The following is a 13,982-nucleotide window of genomic DNA, read 5'->3' as shown; positions in this document are numbered from 1 at the left end:
TGTCATTCTAAAGGGTCATTTTTATCTGTTTTCCCAATAGTAACATATACTCATATAACAAATAAACTTGATTATTTGACCACTTGGCATCACTAGGGCTTATCATTAAAAGGAAAAATAAAATTATGTTGAGTCATGTAAAAAATGGCATCATTGCTTAAATGTTTTTTGTTGGATGTTTTTTCATGTTTATTTATTTAATTTTTTAACTTTCCTTCTTGGAACTTGTATATTCACAATAAAACCATTTTCCAGCATGCTAATTAATGTCAGTTATAAACATAAGGTGAGAGATAGTTTCTTAATAAAAATAAGGGCTATGAATTGTTACACATTTACCATGTGCCAGACGTTTATATAAATAATTGTGTCTGTGTGAGTAATTTGATTTCAACTTCTCAGTATGCTCTCTGGCCTTTTATCTTAGGGTTATCAGCCTACATTTTCTCACATGAACTGATGGCACTGAAAACGAAGTTCAAGAAATGGATTTTGTTTGCATTTGTCCTGGAGGCATCTCTCTGTTTCCCACCTGCCCCACCTTTCCAACCCATCCCCAATAAGCACTAGTCTGTATTTATTAGCCAGTTAAACGCAGAGAATTGTGCAAGATACCTTGCCTATATTGTCTCAGTTAAATCTCACAATAACTCCATAATGTGGTTATTGTTTCCCTGTTGTACCAATAAAACAGCCAAATTTCTGGGCAATAAAATAGCTTTTCTTAGTCAGTATGACCAGCAAGTGGGGTGGATGGGAACCCAGGCATGCCCGTCTACCAAGCCCATCATTAAACACTGCTGTCATCTGACAGAGATGCTCTCTGTCATCTCCCCCGTTTCCCCAGGTTCTGTTTTTTTGGTTCTGTATCCTTCTTACTCTGTTGCTTATACTTTTGTTTGAGAATCCTAGTGAATACCTCTTTGGGTCATTCTAAAATGACTCCTTTTTGCTCTGCCACCTAGTTTTGTCACAAATATGCTTTTCACACACAGACACACATGTTCACGTGTAAGAAGACAAGCATTTTGTTCTAGAAGTCTTCCCAGGATAGGAGAGTCTGGTCTTCAAATTGTAAACCCCTTTATGTGGAACTTGATTTTTTTTGCCATACGGTGATGCAATATTTTATTTATTCTGTCCATTAGGAACTATTTTTATAGTAAAACTATAAAATTTTGTAATAAATGCTTGATATTGCTCCACATACAATTCAGTTTTTGGTATAAAGTTCTTTGACTGCAAGAAAGAACATTTGGTTTGCTGCACTAATAGGAGTATCTCTTAGTGCTGGAATGGCCTCTTGGTATTCCTTCTGCTGTTGATTTTTTGCATAGTTACCTGTGATTGTTTGAATGGAACTAAGTGGAGAGAGATACTCATCATGTTTATTCCAATTAAGAGCATGTGACCGATTCCTGAATATTCACTGGAAGGACTGAAGCTGAAGCTGAAACTCCAGTACTTTGGCCACCTGATGAGAAGAACTGACTCATTTGAAAAGACCCTGATACTGGGAAAGATGGAAGGCAGGAGAAGAAGGAGGCGACAGAGGATGAGATGGTTGGATGGCATCACCGACTCAATGGACATGGAGTTTGAGTAAACTCTGGGAGTTGGTGATGGACAGGGAGGCCTGGTGTGCTGCAGTCCATGGGGTTGCAAAGAATCAGATACGACTGAGTGACTGAACTGAACTGAACGGAACTGATGACTACAGTAATGAGGAGGTACCCAAGCACTGCAACAGCTCAATACTTTTGAGGCTGATAGGTTAAGCCTAAGGAGTTCAGCCAAGATACAGGAATGAAAGCCCACACAAAATACAGTGTGAAGCCAGATTGGGAGCTTAAGAACAAAGCCCAAAATCACTCTTTCTGGCAATGGTGATGGTGAATTTTCCACCATTTTCCCTGTGACTTGAGATAATCTTGGGTCCCCTTGCTCCTAGAACTCAATTTTTAATGTTTTAGTGTCTAAATTCTTTCATTGAAGGAGCTTTGGATTTTTTTTTTTAAACTTCATTAAATACTACATTCCTGTCAGCATGCAGTATTAGTTCTTCTAATTTACATAAGTAAGATGAACTCAGATTTAAGTTTACCATCACTGAGGCTTATTGTTAAAAGAAAAAAAAAATCTATGTTGAATTATGTTAAAAAAAATGGTATCATTGTTTTAATTTACAGATCAGATCACCCAATTTTAATAAGAGTGGCACTCTGCTTTACATGTGTCAGGGACTTCATAGGCAAATCTCTTTTTTCTCTATGCAAATAAGCTTCAAACAAATTGTATTGTAAATTCCTACCCTTCCTATCTCCTTTCATGTTCTTCTCAATTCCCGTTTGGACCAGGTAAGGAACCACATATTTGAATATCATTTATGAGTTTGGTTTAAAATGTGCTTGTGGTTTGTACTTAGAAAAACTGCCTAATCTGGAGAGGTACACTTTTGTAGTATGTGTCTCCTTACTAGTTCAAAGAGGCTATTTCTTGTTTCAGTCTAGTCTCTTTTCAGAGTCTGGGTGATATTGAACTAGTACCTGTTCCTCATCTAAAATAGGGTGTTGTTGCTGCTGCTGCTGCTGCTGCTGCTAAGTCGCTTCAGTAGTGTCTGACTCTGTGTGACCCCATGGACTGCAGCCTACCAGGCTCCTCTGCCCATGGGATTTTCTAGGCAAGCACACTGAAGTGGGTTGCCATTTTCTTCTCCAATGCATGAAAGTGAAAAATGAAAGTGAAGTCACTCAGTCGTATCCAAGTATCCAACTCGTCGCGACCCCATGGACTGCAGCCTACCAGGCTCCTCCACCCATGGGATTTTCCAGGCAAGAGTACTGGGGTGGGGTGCCAAAATAGGGTGTAGCTGAAGGTAAATGACTTGGGGATCCAAAAGGTTAGTGATGGATCCCTCTTGTGACTCTCATCTCTCCCTGGATCCTGTGTTTTCAGACACTCAGCCTGGACTGCAAGGTGCGAAGAGCCGTGCACTCACCCAGTTCTCCACAGTATGCTCTTTAAACATTTGTCACATCTCTGATTTAATGCCATCAAAAGGGATCAGGATGCCTTAGCAAGATCATCCTATGTCTCTGTAAGGACAAGTGCTAGGAATCGCTCCTGTCTTTCAGTGAAAGCAGTCCCCCTTGTAGTTCTCTCTCTTGTGTGTCTCTTCTGAACTCTGCATACTGCCAAGATAAATTAACTAATAACAAATATTTAGCCTGTCTTAAACAGAGGAAGCTAGAGGTATTTGTGTAGAAATTGTAAAATTGGAACAGAAAAATAACCACCTTAAAATCACCATTTCGTTATTTGATAGGCACTTTCTAATGGAATGGTGGTGTTTCTCTGGGTTGCATGCCATCAATTGTCAAGCCATTGGGTTATATCATGGCCCCATCCAAACTAGGCTAAGGTCTCCCTAGGCTTCAGCATTGGTAGGTCTGTGTCCCCAAGTTCATCTTCCTGGGCATTCTGAGAAGCCCTGCAGTGAGGGATCTCTGCCTGGAACAAGAGCACTATTCCCAGTGAATCTGCAACATAGTAACATACACCTAGAACTGGAGAGAGCCTCCCAGGCAGTGACGATTAACATACACAAAGGCAGGGAGTTACACAGTTGCTACCTCAGTTTTTGTAACAACACTGTGAAAGGTACCCAGGGTTTATCTCAAGTTCAAGGAGCCAGGAAGAAGGGCCCTAGATTACACCAAGATTTTAAATACAAGATTTTAGAACATTTGAGGCAATCACTGCTGCACCCATGTGACTTCGCTTTGCAATTCCAAATAATGTATGATTCCTCCAATTTTTCTGACGGTGGAGAACAGTAGACATCTCACCAGACTTGGAATTGAATGCCTCTAGGTTTCATTCTTTGTGCCTCTTACAAGTCTTATCTACTTGAGAAAATCTTATAATCTGTTTAAACCTTGTTTTCCTCTTGGGAATAATAATAAATGACTGGCAGACTATTTGTGAGGCTTTAACATTCTGAAGTATGTGAATTTTCAAAGCTGAGCACTTAGAACATAAAGTATATTCATAGTATGTCCTTCTTGCCTGTCTTTCCTTTTTACTCCTCCCTTCCCTTCTTCTTTCTCTCTTTTCTTCATTTTTAACCCTTGTATATTTCTTCCATGCAAAGTCTGGTTATCAGTGAAATCTGCCCTTTTCTGCCAAGCACTGACTTGCTTCAGAAAGCTAATATGAATCCTGCTGTGTGGTAAAGTTGTGTGTCATGGGTTAGGGATGGGCAAAATGCAGAATAGAAAGTAAATAGAAATGTCCTTTGAGATTATGAACATGCAGTGACATCTTTGGAGACCAAGAAGAAGTCATGAGTTTGGGCTGCAGATTTATAATCCAGTTCTCAGCAGAGTCCTTGGACCTCCACCCCTGCCTTGCCCCATTCATTCATGACTCATTTCTTCTGAAGCGTTTGTTCTCAAACTGATCCCTGGACCAACCCATCAGTATCACCTGGGAATTTTAATTAGAGATGCTGATTTGGGAGCCCCACTCTATACCCACTAAATCAGAAATTTTGGGAGCGGGTCCCAGTTATCTGTGTTGTAAAGTGCCCTTTAAGTGATGCTGGTGAACACTCAGATTTGAGAACCACTGCCCCTCACCAACCACAGCTCAGGTTTGCCCCTCCTGCATCAGAATGGGAACTGTAGCCCATGAACTTGACTCTGGATTGTCAAAGCTTTTCAAACAGGTCTCATACCATGTAAACTACAGGTTAGCTAACTATATTCACTCCCCCAGGCTATGACTCTGATATGGGTGAAGGATGATTCATTTGACATGAATCTTCAAATGTTTCTCCAATAAATGCTTTTGAGTACCTGAGTTGAATAAACATTTGCAATGAACTCACACTTTTCCACTTGGCCTCTTTCATCAAGTACCTATCAAAATCTTCTCTTGGACAATGCTCAAAGGAGATTATGAAGACAAGACAGGCTTACACCTCCTGCTTCCCAGGTCACAGGATTCATGAGTTCTGAGAACCATATGGTTGCATATTGTTCATAGCCATCACCCTTTTCCCAAAGCACTTAGAGCAAACATTCCTTCTTCAAAACAAATGGACATAGGCCATGTTAATGCCACGGCTGTCTTGAAATGAATCAGAAATTTTTATTTATAAACCAGAATATCAGAATTGACATTGGTTCCTATAAAAGAGACTGTTGATTTCCGCCTCCACATTAGCATTGAGTTCACCTGAAGCTCACAACCTCTCACTTCAGGTACTTTTCCATTCACAGACAAGGCAGCCTTAAAGTGCCAGGGGCAGCTCTCACACAGTGAGAGAAAAGAACCTGTAGATAAATATCCCAGCTGCCCTGTCTCTTGGCAGATCATTTCTGAGCTGCATTTTACAGGATTACTGAGATGGTCTCCAGAAAGATTGAGCACCAGGGGCCCACAGTGGTAATGGCTCTTTGGGACACTCTTTATTGCTTTGTCTTTCTTCTCCTATCTCACTTTCTCCATTCCCTCTGTTATTTGGGATCAAATTCCAAATAAACTCACTGCTCCAGGTTTTTGTTATAAGATCTGTTTCAGGAACTCATAAGAAGATGATTGGGTGATTTGTTCAAGGTTGTACATTTGTTCCAGTTAAGGCAGACCAGGATCCATTCTTCTGTATTGAAAAGAAAGACCATGATCTTGAATTGAATTTAGTACTTAACTCTATTTTTGCCAGCATCCCCCTAGAACTTAGCATTGTGCAAATACTGAATACGTAAGAGGTGACTGAGACTTATTTGATCAATCAGTAGTTACTGGATTCTTTCACGGCCCGAATCCACCAGCTTTCTGTGTAGCAAGTTGCTTTCACAGTCACTTTTCATAAATCCTATTAGTATGGATTTTCCCATCATCTGAATAGCATAGGGAAGAACATAATGCCTGATATAATGTAATAAGTTCTTAATTTGTTGAATGAATAAGTAAATCATGTAGTACATTTCAGAATAGAATATAGGGACCTAAATTTTGAATCCCATCAAAGGTCACGTTACTGGTTATTAATAACCAGGGCAGGACTAAAAGCCCATCCCCTTCAGACTTTATCTAGTACTTTGATTACTCCATCTCATAAGACCCATTAAGGTTAAGTGTTTTTCTAATATTTTTTAATCACTGGAAAAAATATATCATTTAGAGCAATCTGTTATTATGGGTACTATTCAAACAATGTAATTATCCAGAAGAAATTTAGAGAAAGCTAGTTTGAGTTTTTGGGCAAATGAGTTCTTTCGGCAGCTGAATGTAAAAGATGTAATGACTAATACAGTGAGAACTTTGGCTGGATTGTGACCACAATACAGATCCAAGCAAGAATCTTCTGGAAGGTATAGCAATCCCCAAACGGCACCATTCTGAAATGATCATGGTATCTTATGACTCTCTTTTATCTATCAGTCAATAGTCATGTTTTGGAAATTTATTATGTGCAGAGCCCTAGGTGAGGTGCTTCTCAGAAAACATGTAGGATGAGTCTTTTCTGATAAGGAGGTGATAAATTCCCTTATGTCCATTTTTTTTTTCCATTTTCTATCACCACCCCAAACACAAGTCATCAGCCTAATGTAAGACACCAACTATGTTATGTATACAATTGAAACAGCTGACCTGGAGTGTGCCTTACATTTTTGGTAAATACCCTTTACTGAGATATGAAACTTCTCTTTTGTGTTTTTAAGTTTGTCATGAATGGATATTAAAACCTCAGTAAGTATTCTCCATCCATTAAGATAATCATACTATTTTTCCCTTTAATCTATTCATATGATATAGTATTTAATTAACCTTCTAATGTTAAACTAACTTTGATTTCTAGAGGAAAAAATTAGTTCATCGTGATATATTCTTATATTTATATACTATTGAATTAGGTTGATGTATTTTGTTTAGTTTTTGCACTTATGTTCATGAGAGACATAGCTTGTAATTTTTCTTTATTCTTTTAGTTTTGTGTCATTATCAACATTATTCTAGGCCTTTTTATTATTATTATTCTGAAGAAACTGTCTAAGATTAGAAGTATTTGTTCCTTGAATATTTGGTAAAATTTATCCACATAAGCAACTGACCTGATGTTTTCTTTGTAATGAGGTTTTAAACTACTGGTTAGATTTCTTTAATGTTTATAGAAATAATTAACTTTTCTGCTTGTTGCATAAGGTTTTATAAACTCTGTAGAGATATGTCTTTTTTATCTATGCATTCATAGGGATATATTACAGGAGTTTTATCTATGCATATTTTAAGGATATGTCTATTTTATCTAGACTGTAATGTTTATTAATATATAGCTGTTCTTAATAGTCCCATTATCTTTGAAATATCTTTAATAACTGCATTTGTGTCCTCTTGTCTTAGTCCATCAGGGTTGCTATAACAAAATACTATAGACTGAGTAGCTTATAAAAAATGAAATGTATTTCTCACAGTTTTTGATGCTGGAAATTTGAGATCAAGGTGCCAGCAAGCTCAGGTGAGGGCCTCTTCTGGGTCACAGGCTTCTCATTGTATCTTTATGTCATAGAAGGGACAAGGGAATACTCTGGGTTCTCTTTCATAACAGCACTAATCTTAAATATAAGGGTTTTGCCCTTATGACCTGATCACTTCAAAGGCCTCACTTTTTAATGCCATCACCTTGAAAACTAGAATTTTAACATAAATTTGAGGGGACATGCACTCCCCTATTCACTTTTGACCAATTTTTGCTAGGCGTTTCTTCATTTTATTAGTTTTTCTTTGTTTTTAATTGAATCACCTTTGACTTCGTTGAGACCTGTTATGATTTACAAATTTCTTAATTGACTGTGCCAAAATCTCCCAGGGCATAACCTAGGAATCTACTTCTGTGCAAGGATTGAGAAAAGAAGGATTGGGCAAAGGGAGACACTCAGAAGCAATTCCAGCTTCATCAGAGACTCCACCATCCCCATAGGAGCTCAAGTGGCGCTTCAGAGTCGTACTGCACTGGACCAGATGGCTGGGTCTATGTATTCTGTAGTCATGGGATGTGGGCTGCCCAAGAAGGTGCATGACCTTGGGTGAAGCACCTCTCTGCAGTGCAGATAGCCATAGAAGATGATAGCCATATTCCCAGGAAATGTATCTTTCCTTGAAGCATCACTTCATTGACACATCTTTATTATTTTCTTTGCTTACTTTTCCCATTTTCTTTCTAGACTCTTGAATTAGATATCTACCTAGTTAATTTTCTACTGTTTCTTTTTTCTAATACAAGCATTTTGGGCTGAAGTTTCCTCTAATGCTGCTTTAGCTGCATCCAACAAGTTTTGTTGTATAATATCTTTATTAGTAGTAGTATCAGTTCAGTAGATCAGTAGTATCAGTATTTATGAGTTAATTAAATGTGGGTTTCTAAATATCCATGAATATATGATTTTGTAGTTATATTGTTATTATTTCTTATTTAGTAGGATTTTCAGTAGGTCCCCTAGTTTGTAGATAATTGATGATTTTGAAATGGAAACCTATTCACATCAAGGATTAAAACTCCATACAGGTCTCCCTATTGCCTATAAATGGAAGTCTACAGTATTTAATGACATTTAAAGGCCCTTCCTGGTATGGATTATGCTTACCTCTCCCCTACCATTCCTACACCCTCTTGCTATAATTTAGCCCCCCTTTTCTTTAATTTTCTCTACCTGAGTTGGTCTTGATTATTGTCTCTCCACATATCATGCCCTCTTTTACCTAACTTGACCTTCAGGTATATTCTTTTTGTTTTCACCTTTTGAAACTCTACTCTTAGCAGCTCTGCATAGATGAGATACTTTCCCTATGTGTTTCCATGGTTCTCCCCACCCCTCAATCCTAACCACCCTGTATTTAAATTGTTTATTCAATAAGCTACATGTTTTGTTAGATTGTAAATGTCAGGAGGACAAGAACCAAATATAAGTCTCTGCTGTGCTTCTAACTCACTGCTTGCTCTATGTAGGTATTCAATAATTATTTGTCAAATAATAGTGACAATAACCATCAATTATTAGATAATTACTATTTTTCCAGAAATTATGCAGAGACTAGTGTGGTCAGCAGGATATTGGTCTCCCTTAATATCCATGTTTAGAACCTGTGGAGATCTTGTGTCACATGGCAAGGAAGTTTTAAGGTTGCAGATGGAATTAAAGTTGTTAAATGTTTGATTTGAATGGGAAGATAGTCTTATATTATCTGGGTGGGTCCAATATAATCACAAGGGTTTTTATAAGTGAAAGAGGTAGCAGGAGAGGCAGTGTCAGAGGGCTGGAGAAAGACTCAAACAGCCATTGCTGGCTTTGAAGGTGGAAGGGGACCATAAGCCAAGGAATATGGGCAGCCTTTAGAAACTGGAAAAGGCAAAGAGCTCAGTTGTTTCCTAAAGCTTCAAAAACTATGCATCACCATCAACATCTTGGTTTTAGCTGAATAAGACCATTTCATATTTTTAACCTTCAGAACTATAAAATAAGAACACGTTTAATAGCAGAGTTGTGCCTTAAAGTTACATGGAAAACAAAACCTGTAAATAATTAACTTGGAAATTTAGCTGATCAAGTTTCCAAGCAAAATGTTGAAAGTTTAACTTTGTTTCATCTTGCTGCTCATATTAAAATGTGGGGGAAAGGAGAGAGAGAGAGATTACAGGAAGACTCTTAAGGAAACAGGTTCCAGGAGTTGGTGATTTGGGACATTCTCTGCCCGTCTACTTATGTAAGAGAGCTTATGGAATGATTTAGTGGGTGGAAGAGTAATACAGAGAAATTAAAATTGTTGTGTAAAATTGACATAAGAATTTTTAACTTCAAGAGAGTCCAAGTAGATAGGTTAAAGGGACCTAGAAAGATGAGGAATGTGGAAACTAAGATAGAAAAGCAAACAGTGGAAAGCCATGGACTGAGGAGACGTAGTAGCCAGTAACAAGGGATTGACCCAGAGCTGGACTGACCCAGAGACAGAGAGACCGAGGTAGCTAATAGCCTACATTAAGCTGTCTCTTGTGGTCAGTTTTCTTTACAATCATGAAGAAAGGCAATGGCAAAGAATGTTCAAACTACTGCACAATTGCACTCATCTCACATGCTAGCAAAGTAATGCTCAAAATTTTCCAAGCCAGGCTTAAACAGTACATGAACAGAGAACTTCCAGATGTTCAAGCTAGATTTAGAAAAGGCAGATAAACCAGAGATCAAATAGGTCAAATCTGTTGGATCAAAGAAAAATCAAGAGAGTTCCAAAAAAACATCTCCTTCTGCTTTATTGACAATGCCAAAGCCTTTGACTGTGTGGATCATAACAAACTGTAGATTCTTCAAGAGATGGAAATACCAGACCACCTGACCTGCCTCCTGAGAAATCTATATGCAGGTCCAGAAGCAACAGTTAGAACTAGACATGGAACAAATATTGGTTCCAAATAAGGAAAGGAGTACATCAAGGTTGTATATTATCACCCTGCTTATTTAACTTATATGCAGAGTACATCTTGTGAAATGCTGGGCTAGATGAAGCACAAGCTGGAATCAAGATTGCTGGGAGAAATATCAATAACCTCAGATATGCACTTATGGCAGAAATTGAAGAAGACCTAAAGAGCCTCTTGATGAAAGTGAAAGAAGAGAGTGAAAAAGTTGGCTTAAAACTCAACATTCAGAAAACTAAGATCATGGCATCTGGTCCCATCACTTCATGGCAAATAGATGGGGAAACAATGGAAACAGTGACAGACTTTATTTTCTTGGGTTCCAAAATCACTATAGATGGTGACTGCAGCCATGAAATTAAAAGACGCTTGCTCCTTGGAAGAAAAGTTATGACCAATCTAGACAGTATATTATAAAGCAGAGACATTACTTTGCCAACAAAGGTCCACCTTGTGAAAGCTATGGTTTTTCCAGTAGTCATGTATGGATGTGAGAGTTGGAGTACAAAGAAAGCTGAGCACAGAAGAATTAATGCTTTTGAACTGTGGTGTAGGAGAAGACTCTTGAGAGTCCTTTGGACTGCAAGGCGATCCAACCAGTCCATCCTAAAGGAAATCAGTCCTGAATATTCATTGGAAGGACTGATGCTGAAGCTGAAACTCCAATACTTTGGCCACCTGATGCAAAGAACTGACTCATTGGAAAAGACTGATGCTGGGGAAGGTTGAAGGCAGGAGAGGGGCAGGACAGGATGAGATGGTTGGATGGCATCACAGACTCGATGGGCATGAGTTTGAGCAAGCTTTGGGAGTTGGTGATGGAGGGAAGCCTGGCATGCTACAGTCCATGGGCTCACAGAGTCAGACATGACTGAGTGACTGAACTGACTGAAATTGCCTACATTAAGTTGTCTATTGTGGTGAACTGTGAGGTGTTTCCTGCTTCTCTGTCTACTGCACTAAAATGTCAGTTAAACCTATTGAAAGGGAGGAGCATTTAAATTCTACAGGACCAAAAAGAAACATCATTAAAAGACGTAAGACACAGAGTAGAAGAAAAAAAAAATCAGAAAATGGGACTAAGGTGATTAGAGGTGTAATTTCTGAAGACCTAATCACCCCTTGATGGTCCAAGAAATAGTTGGGGAAGGATGGAGAGAACTTTGACTTTCTATATCTGTGGGGTGTTAAGTCTTGAGCTGATTTTATTTAAGGCAATAAAGGACAGGAGGACCTCAGTAACCTGAAATATTGGCACTTGACATCTGGATCCACTAAGAAAATCACATCAGAAACAAGCATTTTGTTTTATTTGCTTCACTATCAAGAAAAATAAAACAACAATGGTGCCATCTGGAATACTCCATTCCCATTTCTCATTATTTTTCCAAGTAGAACCTTAATCTCAAGACCCTAAGTGGCGAGAAGGAAACTAACGCCATCCAGAGATGATGTAGCATGACATAAACAAGTAAATTGTTCAGTCGCTCTGGCCTTGACATTTGCTGCAGTGAGATCACTTTACCTCAAGGTTACTGAAGGCTTGGGCTAAGATGACTCATGCAGAACCATATGGTTAGAGAAATAGTTGTCTGCACTAAGTGTTTGAATTTCTGAGACAGACAGAAGAGTGTTTTCCCATCTCAATACAGAACTAATCATGCCAGAATTGAACATCACCAGCAATTACATGACTTTTACATTGGTCAGCCATTTTTTTCCCTTAGCTCTGAAAAGTTTATTTTGCTCCATGTGGTGCATTTTAGGGGAGAATGAAATTTAAATTCTCCCTCCAAGACTTTGTTTCAGTCAGTATTGTCTCTATTTCTCCCTCTTTGCTGCTGCTAAGTCGCTTCAGTCGTGTCCGACCCTGTGCGACCCCACCATAGACAGCAGCCTACCAGACTCCTCTGTCCCTGGGATTCTCCAGGCAAGAATACTGGAGTGGGTTGCCATTTCCTTCTCCAATGCATGAAAGTGAAAAGTAAGGGAAGTCGCCCAGTCGTGCCCAACTCTTAGCGACCCCATGGACTGCAGCCCACCAGGCTCCTCCGTCCATGGGACTTTCTAGGCAAGAGTACCGGAGTGGGGTGCCATTGCCTTCTCCCTCTTTATGTCTCTCTAAAATAAAAACAATAGCATTAAGGAGATGTTTTTAGCAAGAAGACATTGTCTCACCATCTTAATGCTACTATATTTGTTAATTTGTATATCACTGTTTGAATTTAATCCCATTTTACTTATTTTCAATATATGATTTGCTATTTTAACATTGTGTTGCAAACATTTCCTCACAATTTCATAGTCTTCATGACTATTTTCCTTAAACTATATAGTCTACCATAATTTGTAAGCTGCTTAGAACCTTCAGTTTGTGGTATTATATATAATGTTACAACAGACTACTTAATACTCTTTTTGTTTTTTTGCTGTAGAAAATGTCCTTACCATGAATCCATTGGGATGCAATAGTTGGTTCATTACTTTAATGTATCTTTTAAACTCATATCACCTACTCTTCTTGACTTTAATACACAGATATTAAAATAAACAAACAAAAATAACCCACATTCTCCTCTTGCCCTTCTTCCCCCAGCATACAGATGCATTGAAATGATCTGGGATTTGTCAGTCTTAATGCCATTAACAATGGTAACTTTTTAATATAATATACTCAACTCAGAGGACATATTTCCTTCAATATAGGAAACACTATTCTATCCAGAGACATCTTTCTTTCCTGACCTTTACTTTTAAGATGTAATCTGGAATGACTGGTATTTTGTCTTTGCTGATTTTGATTGGTTATTGTCGTTAATAGTGATGTTCCTGTAGAATTCATATCGTTTCCAAAATCACTGTGCCTCTGCATTTACTATTGGGAAACTCACATAACAAAATGTTACAGAAAAATAACTGTTAAGTAATGGAGACCTTTTTAAGATCTACCCCAGGAAACAGGATGTTTGGTGAGTGCAAAGAAACTTAAAGCTGAAGTCATCTTTCCAGCTCTGCTGGTTGTCTGAGATATACTTGTTGTCCAGAATTAATCCTTTGATGGCTCCGACTAAGCCTAGAGAGATCAAACAGTAAGACTAGGTATTGGAGGAATAGTTACTGAGAGATTAGAATGGGGGCCTCTCTGCAAACATAATGAGAGTATGAGATATTTGAAGTGGTCAATTGTTTGTCCTTTTTTTTATAGATTTTTTTTCTTTTTCTATAGATTTTTAAAGGTTGACATCAACTCATCATGGTTAAACACATCCTCTGTAGTTCTCTCAACAACATATTTTCCAAGCAATCTCACCATCATATCTGTTCTCAGAAGACTTAGCACTATTTTAAATTGCTGCTGATTTAACTTGTCCCTTATATTCACTGTAAGCTGCCTGAAGGTACACAGTTTGTATTATTATTATTATTTTTAATTAGGGCCACAACTGGACATGGAGCAACAGACTGGTTCCAAATAGGAAAAGGAGTATGTCAAGGCTGTATATTG

The 13,982-nt window shown here is 38.3% G+C and overlaps 1 pseudogene; it reads right to left on the bottom strand.

Annotated features, from left to right (window-relative positions):
* Positions 1–1,213: 1,213 nt before the first annotated feature.
* Positions 1,214–1,908, bottom strand: LOC102274588 (phosphatidylinositol N-acetylglucosaminyltransferase subunit P-like; annotated as a pseudogene).
* Between the last annotated feature and the right edge of the window lie 12,074 nt (positions 1,909–13,982).

The sequence above is a fragment of the Bos mutus genome, chromosome 14, assembly GCF_027580195.1.
Source record: "Bos mutus isolate GX-2022 chromosome 14, NWIPB_WYAK_1.1, whole genome shotgun sequence".
NCBI lineage: Eukaryota > Metazoa > Chordata > Mammalia > Artiodactyla > Bovidae > Bos > Bos mutus.
The sequence above is the reverse complement of the archived record's forward strand: the minus strand, read 5'-3'. Positions and strand labels throughout refer to the sequence as shown.